The sequence below is a fragment of the Bubalus kerabau genome, chromosome 14 (assembly GCF_029407905.1).
Source record: "Bubalus kerabau isolate K-KA32 ecotype Philippines breed swamp buffalo chromosome 14, PCC_UOA_SB_1v2, whole genome shotgun sequence".
Taxonomy (NCBI): Eukaryota; Metazoa; Chordata; class Mammalia; order Artiodactyla; family Bovidae; genus Bubalus; species Bubalus kerabau.
The window spans coordinates 78,259,465-78,271,482 of NC_073637.1; the positions used below are offsets into that span (position 1 = coordinate 78,259,465).

At 37.9% G+C, this 12,018-nt stretch overlaps 1 protein-coding gene across 1 annotated transcript in view; it reads left to right on the forward strand.

Moving 5' to 3' along the window:
• CNGB3 (cyclic nucleotide gated channel subunit beta 3) overlaps positions 1-12,018 on the forward strand; it is a 190,713-nt gene that overhangs the window by 76,393 nt on the left and 102,302 nt on the right. The window lies entirely within an intron of this gene.

The window sequence follows — 12,018 nt, forward strand, 5'->3', positions numbered from 1 at the left end:
CATTCCTGGGTGTTCATTGGAAGGACTGATGTTGAAGCTGAAACTCCAATACTTTGGCCACCTGATGCGAAGAGCTGACTCATTGGAAAAGACCCTGATTCTGGGAAAGATTGAAGGCAGGAGGAGAAGGGGATGACAGAGGATGAGATGGTTGGATGACATCACTGACTTGATGGACATGGGTTTGAGCAAGCTCTGGGAGTTGGTGATGGACAGGGAGGCCTGGTGTGCTGCAGTCTGTGGGGTCTCAAAGAGTCGGACACGACTGAGCGATTGAACTGAACTGAACTGAGTAGACCCAACAGTCAGGCCTGCAGAAATAGCATATTTCTCTTCAGTAAGATGTTTCAAATTTTAGATTCAGAGAGAAGTTGGAGAATCTACTTTGGCCTCAAGGTTTAAACTGAATTTCTCAACACAGGTTTTACAGAGCCCTTCATTCTCCACTCACAGAAATCCTAAACCCTTCATCTGCTTCCTTTTTCAAAACTGTTTTACCTTTTAAGTTGTATTCCTAGTGTCGAAGGAAGAGGCCACCATACAATGGTTGATATGAATATTGAATTTACTGCTTTGTAATCAAGTCAGAGCTTGCTTAGAAAGTTGTCTTCCTGAGCAAAGCCAAGAGGTGGTCTTACAGAAGATTTGACACCAGGGAGTTCAAGAAAAATATTATTTTCCCTTAGAAATGTCTAAGGGCTTCCCCGGTGGCTCAGATGGTAAAGAATCCACATGTAATGCAGGAGAGCCAAGTTCAGTTTCTAGGTTGAGAAGATTCACTGGATAAGGCAATGTCTATCCCCTCTGGTATTTTCGCCTGGAGAATCCCATGGACAGAGGAACCTGCGAGCTACAGTCCATGGGGTCACAAAGAGTTGGACTGAGTGACTAAACAGCAGCAGACTAAGGAGAAGGCAATGGCACCCCACTCCAGTACTCTTGCTTGGAAAATCCCATGGACGGAGGAGCCTGGTAGGCTGCAGTCCGTGAGGTTGTGAAGAGTCAGACACAACCGAGTGACTTCACTTTCACTTTCCAAGCAGCAGCAGCAACAGAAATGTCTAAGTCTTCTAGTAATTTCTAGAAATTTCCAGCATCCAGCAGTATCAGTGAGAAATCTCATGCCAATCTTATGTTTATTTATAGACATTTTTTCCACCTCTGGAAACTTTTAGGACTTTTATCTTAATGTTTTGAGATTTAAACCAGTTTGCTATGTTTGAATTTTACTCCTCACTCACATTTGGTGACCTTTTTAAATCTAAAGATTTGTGCATTTCTTTTGCTCTCTCTAAAAAAAGTTTCTCTATAGTTTATTAATTTTTCTTTATATCGTCTCCTTCAGGGACTTACCTAACTTATGTCAGAACTTCTAGTTATATCTTTCATGTCTATTTCACCTCTCTTACCATCAGTTCTCTCTTACCTTGTCTTGCATGTTTTTACATCTCCTGTCTTTCTGTGTTATATTCTGGGAGAATTATTCAACTTATTGAATCTCTCTTCAGTTGTGTCCATTCTGAAATTTAATCAATCTCATATCTGTTTTTGTTTTTATTGTTATTGCTTTTTTGCTTTCTGGATGATTAAAATTTTTTATCTCCAAGTCTCTAATTGATTCTTTCACAATAAAGATTCTGATTAACATAAAATAGATACCCTCTCTTATCTCCATGAGGACATTAATCTTTTACAAAAATTGTTGTCCGTTTTGTTCATTTTAGTTCCTCAGGTGTTTGTTTTCTTTAATGCTTCTCACAGTGCTCATTTTGCGCAATTGTTTGACAGTCTTTGTCTTGTATGATTATCTTAGTACTGAAATTCTTTGTAATTTAGGTAGATTAGTAGTATGCAAAGAGGGATAATAGGCATGGTCTACCTTAGCGGTGGAAGTATTTTATCATGAGCATCATTTGTTATCAGCACACAGTGACAATATAAGGACTGACTTTGAGTTATTTATAGCTTTTTTTTTTAATTTCCCTGCAGACATTACTCCCCTTTATTGCCATCACCTGGGGAAGATCGGTCCCACTACACCCTCTCTTAATCCACCTTCTCAATTCATCCCAGCACATGATAAGCCATTGCTATAGATTCTGTTCCATTAAATGTCTTCTTTCTACAGTGATTGTGGGGAAAACATTGCTAAGAAAAAATAAGTAAGCAACAAGGCTTTATGGTAAAGAACAGCTAATTACACCTAATATATTATAATGACCTATAATGGAATATCTGAAATTTTATCAGCCAGAAAGCTGAATCACTATTCTGTATACCTGAAACTAACAGAATATTGTAAATAAGCTATACTGAATTGTTGTTGTTGAGTCACTAAGTCATGTCTGACTCTCTGTGATCCCAAGGACTGTAACCCACCAGGCTCCTCTGTCCATGAGATTTCCCAGCCAAGAATATTGGGGTGGGTTGCCAATTCCTACTCCAAGGGATCTACATTAATTTGAAGAATTCCTAAGAAGGGTATAACACTAACTCATTGTCTGGGCATAGAGTCCCCAACTCCCTCTGATTTTTGCCACCCACCTGGGATACAGCTCTGCTTCTCCAGCTCAAATTCCCAATCTTACCCGATCTTACTCCCCACCCTGGAGACAATTGCTTCTGCTTTCATCCATTCCATGCAGATTTGGTGCTTATTAACCCCATGTAATCACCTTAATGGTTGACCATGGCACTTGAATCTACCCTCTTCAAGGGTAGAGCATTTCCAGAATCCTTCTCACTTTGCAAGAAATGTTTCCTATGAGTGTTTTGGGTATTGGTTTTCTTCATTAATATAACAACAGTAGCCTATTCTAAGCACTTCACAATTTGTGCAAATTAAATGATATGAACCCATGTGACTTCTCATTAAGAAACTTCTCAAATTTCCTATTTTCCAGCTAGAAATTTCCTGTTTTCCAGCACTATAGATTTTCTTAACCATCATTTTTGTCATTTCTAGAGATTTATGGCATTCAGTCTATTATCTTGATCTAATTTTTTTATCTGCTTCTTAAAATAGCTCTGCCCTTTTTTTCCTAGACATTCAGTCATTCTGGAGTAGTCTGCTCAGAGGGTCATAGCAAAATACCACAGACTGGGCAGTTTAAACAACTGAAACTTAATTTTCTCATGGTTCTGGAAGATAGGAGTACAGATCAGAGGGCTGTCATGGTTGATTTGTTAAGACCATTTTCCTGGCATGTAGGCAGCTACCTTCTCATAATCTCCTCCCATGGTCTTTCTTCTGTAAACAATCAGAGAGAGAGTTCTCCAGTGTCTCTTCCTCTTCTTAGAAGAACACAAATCCTGTTGGATTAGGATCTCACTCTTATGACTCTATTTAACTTCAGCTACCTTTCTAAAATCTTATCTCCCAAATAGTCACATTAAGGATGATCATATTCCTGAATTTGGAGGAACAGCATTCACTCAATAGCAATTTTAATAGATTGATTCTTAAAGAAAACAGCAATTTACTCAGAAGAAGCTGATAAGCAAGAACAAATGTAAGGGCACATGTAAAGTGAAAGAGAGGGATATTAACTAAAGAATCTTCGAAGTAAATATAGAACATGCTGTCTTTCCTGATGAAAAGTAGTGTGCAAAAATATCTGTAGAATAAATGAATGAGACACTCAAAATATACTTCAGCTTCCCCAAGACACCAATTTCAGGAACATTTGTGAATATATTCTTTGATTCATTTAGGTTGGATTTGTATAAAACAAATAATAAAAACATGACTGTTCCTTACTTTACTCTCAAACATGAAATTCATTAGGGAATTTAAGATGTTTATTAAATGAAATATATTAGTATTAAAGACTAATAAATTTTGATATTGATATGCTATTAAAAAATTATCTTTCCAACTGGGCTAAGATTTGGAAAGGGTTGCTGTTCTTATGTCTAGTGATGTGTTTGTGGATATCTGTGCATATTAGTATACATATGGGACTTAACAAATTTTAAATCTCTGTGGCAATATTTCTGTAACACTTTTGCGACTTTAGTCTTAACTAGTCACTTAAATTCTAACAAAGTTAGGCACCACCGTATTTATATACTATTAGAACATGATTAACTAAAAATAAAAATAAGTGCTATGTACACAGTCTCTAGCACTTACAGGTAAACAGAAGAGTAGATCTAGAGAGCAGACTGTTGGAATAGGTTTGCAAACAAGATTTGGGGCCACAGATGCATCATAGGCTGTTCTACACAGATCAAAAATAATTTAGGTTAGGAAGCTGTGGATCATAATATCCATATGTACACTACCATATGTACAAATTAATGTGTACAAACAATACCATATGTAGACATGAAATGTGACAAGCAACTCAAACTTTCCTCAGTATTTAGAGGTAAATGTGAGAAGACAGCAAAGTGAGAATTGGTTAAGCTTTATCTTAATGACCCAACTTTGCTTACAACTGTTTTTATGATAGAGCCAAAGATACATTGCTTAAAATCAGAATTGTGTGTAAATTTCAAATATTTTTATTTAGAAATCTAATCCTACAAAAATGTTCACTTATTCAAATCAGATTTCTTTTCTGCAGATGTAAAATTAGAGGACAGCTCTATGAATTTATCATTAATTAATATCTTTCAGTTGCTAAGTCACGTCCAACTCCTTGAGACCCCATGGACTGCAGCATGCTAGGCTTCCCTATCTTTCACTATGTCCAAAAGTTGGCTCAAATTCATATCCATTGAGTCGGTGATGCCATCCAACCATCTTGTCCTCTGTCACCCCCTTCCCCCTTTTCTTTCACTCTTTCCCAGCATCAGGGTCTTTTCCATTGAGTCGCCTCTTCATATCAGTTGGCCAGAGTGTTGGAGCTTCAGCTTCGGCATCAATCCTTCCGATAAGTATTCAAGGTTGATTTCTTTGAGGATTGACTGGTTTGATGGAGGATGTAGTGCAAGTGCTCTCAAGAGTCTTCTCCAGCACCACAGTACAGAAGCATCAATTCTTCAGCATTCAGGCTTTTTTACTGTCCAGTTCTCACATCTGCACGTGACTACTGGAAAAACTGTAGTTCTGATGATATGAAACTTGGTCAGCAAAAGGATGTCTTTTCTTTTCAGCACACTGTCTACGTTTACCATAGCTTTCCTTCCAAGCAGCAAGCATCTTGTAATTGTGTGGCTGCGTGTCATGGTCCACGGCGCTTTTGGAGACCAAGAACATAAAATCTGTCACTGTTTTCACATTTTCCCCTTCTATTTGCCATGAAGTGATGGGGCTGGATGCCATGCTGTTAGCTTTCTTGAATGTTGAATTTTAAGCCTGTTTTTTTGCTCTGAAGACTAGAAAAATGACCTGCTACTCTCTCCCTCCCAAACCTCCCAAATTAGAATATAATATTCTTTGTATTGAAATATAGTTGATATACGATATTATGTTATTTTCAAGTATACTACACAGAGATTTGACATTTTCAAAAGATATGAAATGATAACCACTAAATCTGGTAACCATCTGTTCCCAAATAAAGTTATTAAATATTACTGATATTTATTAAGACGTATGTTATATCTTGTGTGTTATAACTTTATTTTATAACTAGAATTTTATACCTCTTAATCCCTTTTATCAGTGTTACTCACCTGACCTTCTCTCCTCTGGTAACCACCCATTTGTTATCTCTATGGGCCAGTTACACTTTTGTTTTATTTGTTTGTTTTCAGACTCCACATATAATTGAGATCATACATTATTTGTCTTTTACTAGCTGATTTATCTCACTAAAGCTTAGCTTTCTAGATCCATCAATGTTGTAAAAATGTTAATATTTACTTATTTTTTATGGCTGAATAAAATTATACCCCACACACACACACAATATCTCCTTTATCCATTTGTCTGCCGTGTACACTTAGGTTGCTTCAATATCTTGGCTACTGTAAATAGTGCTACAATATACATAGGGGTACATATACATTTTCCAGTTAGTGTTTTATATTTGGGGACAAATACCCAGAAGTGGAATTGCTGGATCATACCTTAGTTCTATTTTTAATTTTTTGAGAAAACTCCATGCTGTTTCCCATAGAGACTGCGCCAATCTACACTTTCACCAACAGTCTCGAGGGTTCCCTTTCTCCACATCCTTACCAACACTTGCGACCTTTTAATAGCCATTCTGATGTGTGTGAGGTGAGATCTCATTGTGGTTTTGATAGGAGTTCACTGATGATTACTAACCTTGGGCAGATTTTCAAGTCTTTTGGCCGTCTCCATGGCTTCTTTTTGCCTTTCATACTGTACAGGGGGTTCTCAAGGCAGGAATACCAAAATGGTTTGCCATTCCCTTCTCCAGTGGACCACATTTTGTCAAAACTCTTCACTGTGATCCGTCTGTCTTGGGGGGCCCTACACAGCTTGGCTCATAGGTTCATTGAGTTAGACAAGGCTGTGATCCATGTGATCAGTTTGGTTAGTTTTCTGTGTTTGTGGTTTTCAGTCTGTCTGCCCTCTGATGGATGAGGATAAGAGGCTTGTGGAAGCTTCCTGATGGAAGAGACTGACTGTGGGGGAATCTGGGTCTTGTTCTGATGGGTGAGGCCATGCTCAGTAAACCTTTAATCCAATTTTCTGTTGATGGGGGGAGTTGTGTTCCCTCCCTGGTGTTTGGCTTGAGGCCAAATTATGGTAGAGGTAATGCAATAATGGAGACCTCCTTCAAAAGGACTTATGCCCACACTGTTGGATTCAGTGCCCCTGACGCCAGTGGTAGGCCACTGTCAATCCACACCTCTGCCAGAGACTCCCAGACACTCACAGGCCAGTCTGGGTCAGTCTCTAGTGGGGACACTGCTCCTTTCTCCTGTCTCCTGGTGCACACAAGGTTTTGTTTGTGCCCTCCAAGAGTCTGTTTCCCCAGTTCTGCAGAAGTTCTATAACAAATCCAACTGGTCACCAAAGTCAAATTCCCTGGAGGTTCTCAGTCCCTTTGCCAAATCCCCAGGTTGGGAAATCTGTTGTGGGTCCTAGAACTTTCTTAACAGTGTGAGAATTTCTTTGGTAGTACAATTGTTCTGCAGTTTTTGGGCATCTGCTCAGCAAATCTATGGTGGGGCTGATGGCACCCTCTTCCAAGAGGGCTTATGCCACATGCTGGAGTGTCCCAGGTCTGCTGCAGCCATAGCGCCTGTCCCTGCAGCCATCCACTGCTGACCCCTGTCTCCGCAGCCGTCCACTGCTGACCTGTGCCTCTGCAGGAGACACTCAAACACTCAAAGGCAGGTCTGGCTCAGTGTATGTGGAGCCTCTGGGTCCTGGTGTGCACAGAGTTTTGTTTGAGCCTTCTGTGTGTCTCTGGTGGGTATGGGGTTTGAGTCTAAATGCAATTTCACCCCTCCTACCATCTTGTTGGGGCTTCTCCTTTGCTCTTGGATGTGGAGTATCTTTTTTTGGTGGCATCCAACATTCTCCTGTCGATGGTTGTTCAGTATCAAGTTGCAATTTTGAAGTTCTCTCAGAAGAAAATGAGCACATCCTTCTATTCCGCCATAGCAAGCTCTGGGAGTTGATGATGGACAGGGAAGTCTGGAATGCTGCAGACTATTTGTATGGGGTTGCAAATAGTCAGATACAAGTGAGCGACTGAACTGAACTGACTGATATCTTCTTTGGAAAAATCTCTATTCAGATCCTATATCTAATTTTAAGCAGGTTTTTTTTTTAATGTTGAGTTCTCTAATTTCATTTTACAGTTTGGATATTAATCTCTTATTGGATATATTGTTTGCAAATATATTCTCATTCAGTAAGCCGAATTTTTATTTCATTGCTAGTTTCCTTTGCTATGCAAAAGCTTTATAGTTTAATGTAGTTGCATCTATTTATTTTTGCTTTTGTTTTCCTTGCCTGAGGAGACAGATCCAAAAATATTGCTAATACCAACATCAAAGGACATGACATGTATGGAGTTTTGTGGTTTCAGGCCTTACATTTAATTCTTTAATACATTATGAGTTTATTTGTGTATATGTTGTGAGAAAATAATCCAGGTTGATACTTTTGCATGTAGCTATCCAGTTTTCTCAATAGCATTTACTGAAGAGGCTGTCTCCCTCCATTGTATATTCTTGTTTCTGTCATCATACTTAATTGACCATATAAATGTGGGTTTATTTCTGTGGTCTTTATTTTGTTCCATTGATCTATGTGTATGTTTTTGGCCAGTACCAGACATTTTTTATTGTTTTTAACATTATTTTAAAAAAATAAAGTTTTTATTACATTAGCTTTGCAATAAAGTTTGAAATCAAGGAACATGATAAACTCACATTTTTCTTTTCCAGGATTATTTTAACTTTTCAACATCATTTGTGTTTCCATACAAACTTCAAAATTATTTCTTCTAGTTCTATGAAAAATGACATTGATATTTTGAGAACAAAATTTTTGCCTCCATTAGATTTTTTTCATGGCTTTATTTCTGGATGCAATTGTAAATGAATTTTTTTTTAATTTTTATTTCTGATAGTTCATTATTAGCATATAGAAATGCAACAGATTTTTGTATTAATTATGTATCCTTCACCTTTACTGAATTTATTTATTAGTTCTAACACTTTTTTGCTAGTGTCAAAGATTTTCTACATACACTAACATGTCATTTTCAAACAGCAACAGGTTTACTTCTTCCTTTCAAATTAGAAGACTTTTTTTTTTAATTTGAATACTTTTAATTTATTTCTTGTCTCATTTCTGTGGCTAGGACTTCCAAAACTACGTTGAATGAGAGTAGCAAGAGTACACTTATCGTGTTCCTGAAATTATAGTAGAGGTTTTCCGCTTTCACAATTGAGTATGAAGCTGACAGTGGATTTGTCACATATAGCCTTTATCATGTTGAGATATTCCTTCTTTACCCACTTTGTTGAGAGTTTTGCCATAAATGAATATTGAATTTTGTCAAAAGCTTTTTCTGCATATATCCAAATGATCATGCTATTTGTTCTTCAATTTGTTAACATGGTCAATTTGAAGATATTGAATCATTCTTGCATCCCTGGAATAAATTCCTTTTGATCATGGTGCATGATCCTTTTAATGTATTATTGAATTCAGTTTGCTGATACTTAGTTGAGAATCTTTGCATTTATGTTTATTAAGGATATAAGCCTGTAATCTTTTTTGATGTTTTTGTCTGGTCTTTGTAACAGAATAATGCCAATCTCATTGAACGAGTTTGGAAGCATTCCTTCTTGTTCAATTTTTTTGAATAGCTGGAAAGGGTAAGTGGTAGTTTTCTTTAAACAATTGGTAAAATTCACCTGTGAAGCCATCTTGTCCTGGACTTTTGTTTGTTGGGAGTTTTTTTTAATTATTATTGGTAGTAGTATTTATTCACTTTCATTATTGATAATTGGTCTGTTCATAGTATCTATTTCTTCTTGATTCAGTATTAGAAAACTACATTTCTAGGAATTTATCCATTTCATCCATATTGTCCATTTTATTGGTGTATAATTTTTCATGGTAGACTCATAATTCTTTGTATTTCTGTAGTGTCAGAGACAACTTCTTTCATTTCTAATTTTATTTATTTGGGTTCTTTCTCTTTATGTCTTGATGAGTCTGGTTAAAGGTTTGTCAATTTTGTGTATCTTTTCAAAGAAATAGCTCTCAGCTTCATTGATCTCTTGTATCGGTTTTTCCTGGTGGGTGGGGAGAGAGACTCCCCTATTTCATTCATTTCTGCTCTGATCTTTATTATTTCCTTCCTTCTAACTTTGAGATGTGTTTGCTTGTTTGTTTGTTTCCTAGTTTTCAGGTTTGGGGATAGAGTACTTGAGATTTTTCTTGCTGTTTGAGATAGGTCTGTATCATTACCCACTTGTCTCTTAGAACTGTTTCTGCTCTCATTGATTTTGAAATGTTGTGTTTCCACTTCCATTTGTCTTCAGGTGTTTTTTTCCCCCTTTGATATTTTTAGTGTTTCGTAGCATATTGTTTTGGCTACACATGTTTGTGTGTTTTGTATTTTTAAAAAACTGTAGTTGAAAAAAAATTATAGTTGATTTCTAGGATCATACTGCTGTGGCCACCAGATGTATGTTCTCGGGGTGCCCCTATATAATCTGGGAACCCTCCTCTGTTGCAGTAGGCCTGACTTCTGTGGGCATGCTGGTAAGCAAGGCTTTTCCCAGCCCACTTGACTGCAAGGGCCTGCCTCATGCAGTGACTGTGGCCCAGTGGTGGGGGAGGCTGGGTCCCAAATGCCTGGCCCCCAAGACTGAGGTCCAAGGGGCCACAACACTGATACCAGTCTGCCAATGGTCACAGCCCTTCATGGCTGGCTGTACAGGATAGAGGACAGCAGATCTGGTGTCAGTCCACTGGTAGATAGGCAAGTAAGCCTGCAGTTCTAATAGGCTAAAGAGAGGGTTCCTAAATGGCACTGTCCAGCACCAGTGTCCACACAGTGAAACAAGCTCCCCAAAATAGCTGCAGCCAGCATCTCCAACCCTAGAGGGAGTCCCCGTTGCCTCCTGCCTCTTCAGGAGGCTTTTCAAGATGAGCAAGGGGATCCGATCCAGGCTTCTCTAAAACCATTGCCTTTGTGCTAAGACTTAGAGTGTGAGATTTTACATACACCCTTTTGGAACAGACGCTTTGTTTCCACAGTCTTCTGGCTCTCCCACACAGAAGCCCCACTGATTTTCAAAGCTGGACACTCTAGGGCTCATCTCCCCAATGCAAGACCCCCAATCTAAGGAGCCCAATTTGGGACTGAGATCCCCCAGTTCTCAGGAAGGACCTTTGTGATTGTGGGTCACAGACAGAGGGATGTGGGTCCTGACTGTATCATGTCTCCTTTTCACCCACGCATCTTCTTGTGGTTCCTTCTTTATATCTTTAGCTGTAAAATTATTTTCTGCTAGTCTTCCTGTCTTTCTCATAGGGCGTTTCTCTGTTAGATAGTTGCTCATAAATAGTTGTAATTTAGATGAATTCAGGGACTATTACTCCTCCATTTTGACCACACCTTTCCTGGAATTTATTAGCTAATTCCTGTCTGTTACTCAAGACAGAAATCATGGGTTTTAAAGACTTTAACCAACTGGAATTTCTTAAATGAGCTGTCATTTAATTAAGCATTAAGAAGAATCTAGCAAAGTTTGCAAAAGAAAGCCAAAAATCATTCAAGAAGATTTTATTATAGGAAATAAATACATTTAAATGACTTTAGGAACTAATGAATGGAAATCTAAAGTATTATTTAGAGAACAAAGATCGATTCTAAGTACTGATTTTACAAAATACTTGAGACAATAGAGGATAAAAATGACAAAATTTGATCACATTACATTTTTTTCCCCAATCAATTTTCTTAAAAATCACCTATGAAATCTTACTTGCTAAATATATAGAGTCTTCCTTAGTCTAGTCCCCATCTTGCTTTGGGTATAACACTGACTTCCTTTTTCAAACTCTTGGCTTCCCCAACTTTTGTGACATTTTTCTTGTAGTTCCCCCCTAATTGTTGCTTCTCAGTTCCTTTACTTATGCTACTCCTTAAATGTCAGCAAATTCCAAGATTGTGACCTCCCGGTCATATGTAGTTCTATATAATTTGCACCGTTTCCTCTAGACAGGTGATTCTCCATTCAGCCCCCAACTGACTTCCAGATCCAAATTTTCAACTGCCTAAAATATTGATTGTGTTTTAAAAGATCTTGATTATTTATTCACACCTCAAGTTTACCATATGCTAAATTTAATATACTTCAATTTATCTTGCAGCGTTTTATATCTCCATCTGAGTTGTCCATGTGGTATCACAATTACCTACTTCGCTAATTCTATTAGTTTCCTAAGGCTGCCATAACGAATTTCCACAAACTGAGTGGGTTCAAGCAACAGGAATTTACTTTCAGTTCTGAAGACTAAAAGTCTGAAATCAAGCTATTGGCAAGGTTGGCCCTTCGGGAAATTCTGAGGGAGAATCTGTTCCACGGTTTTCTCCTGGCCTCTGGTCATTGCCA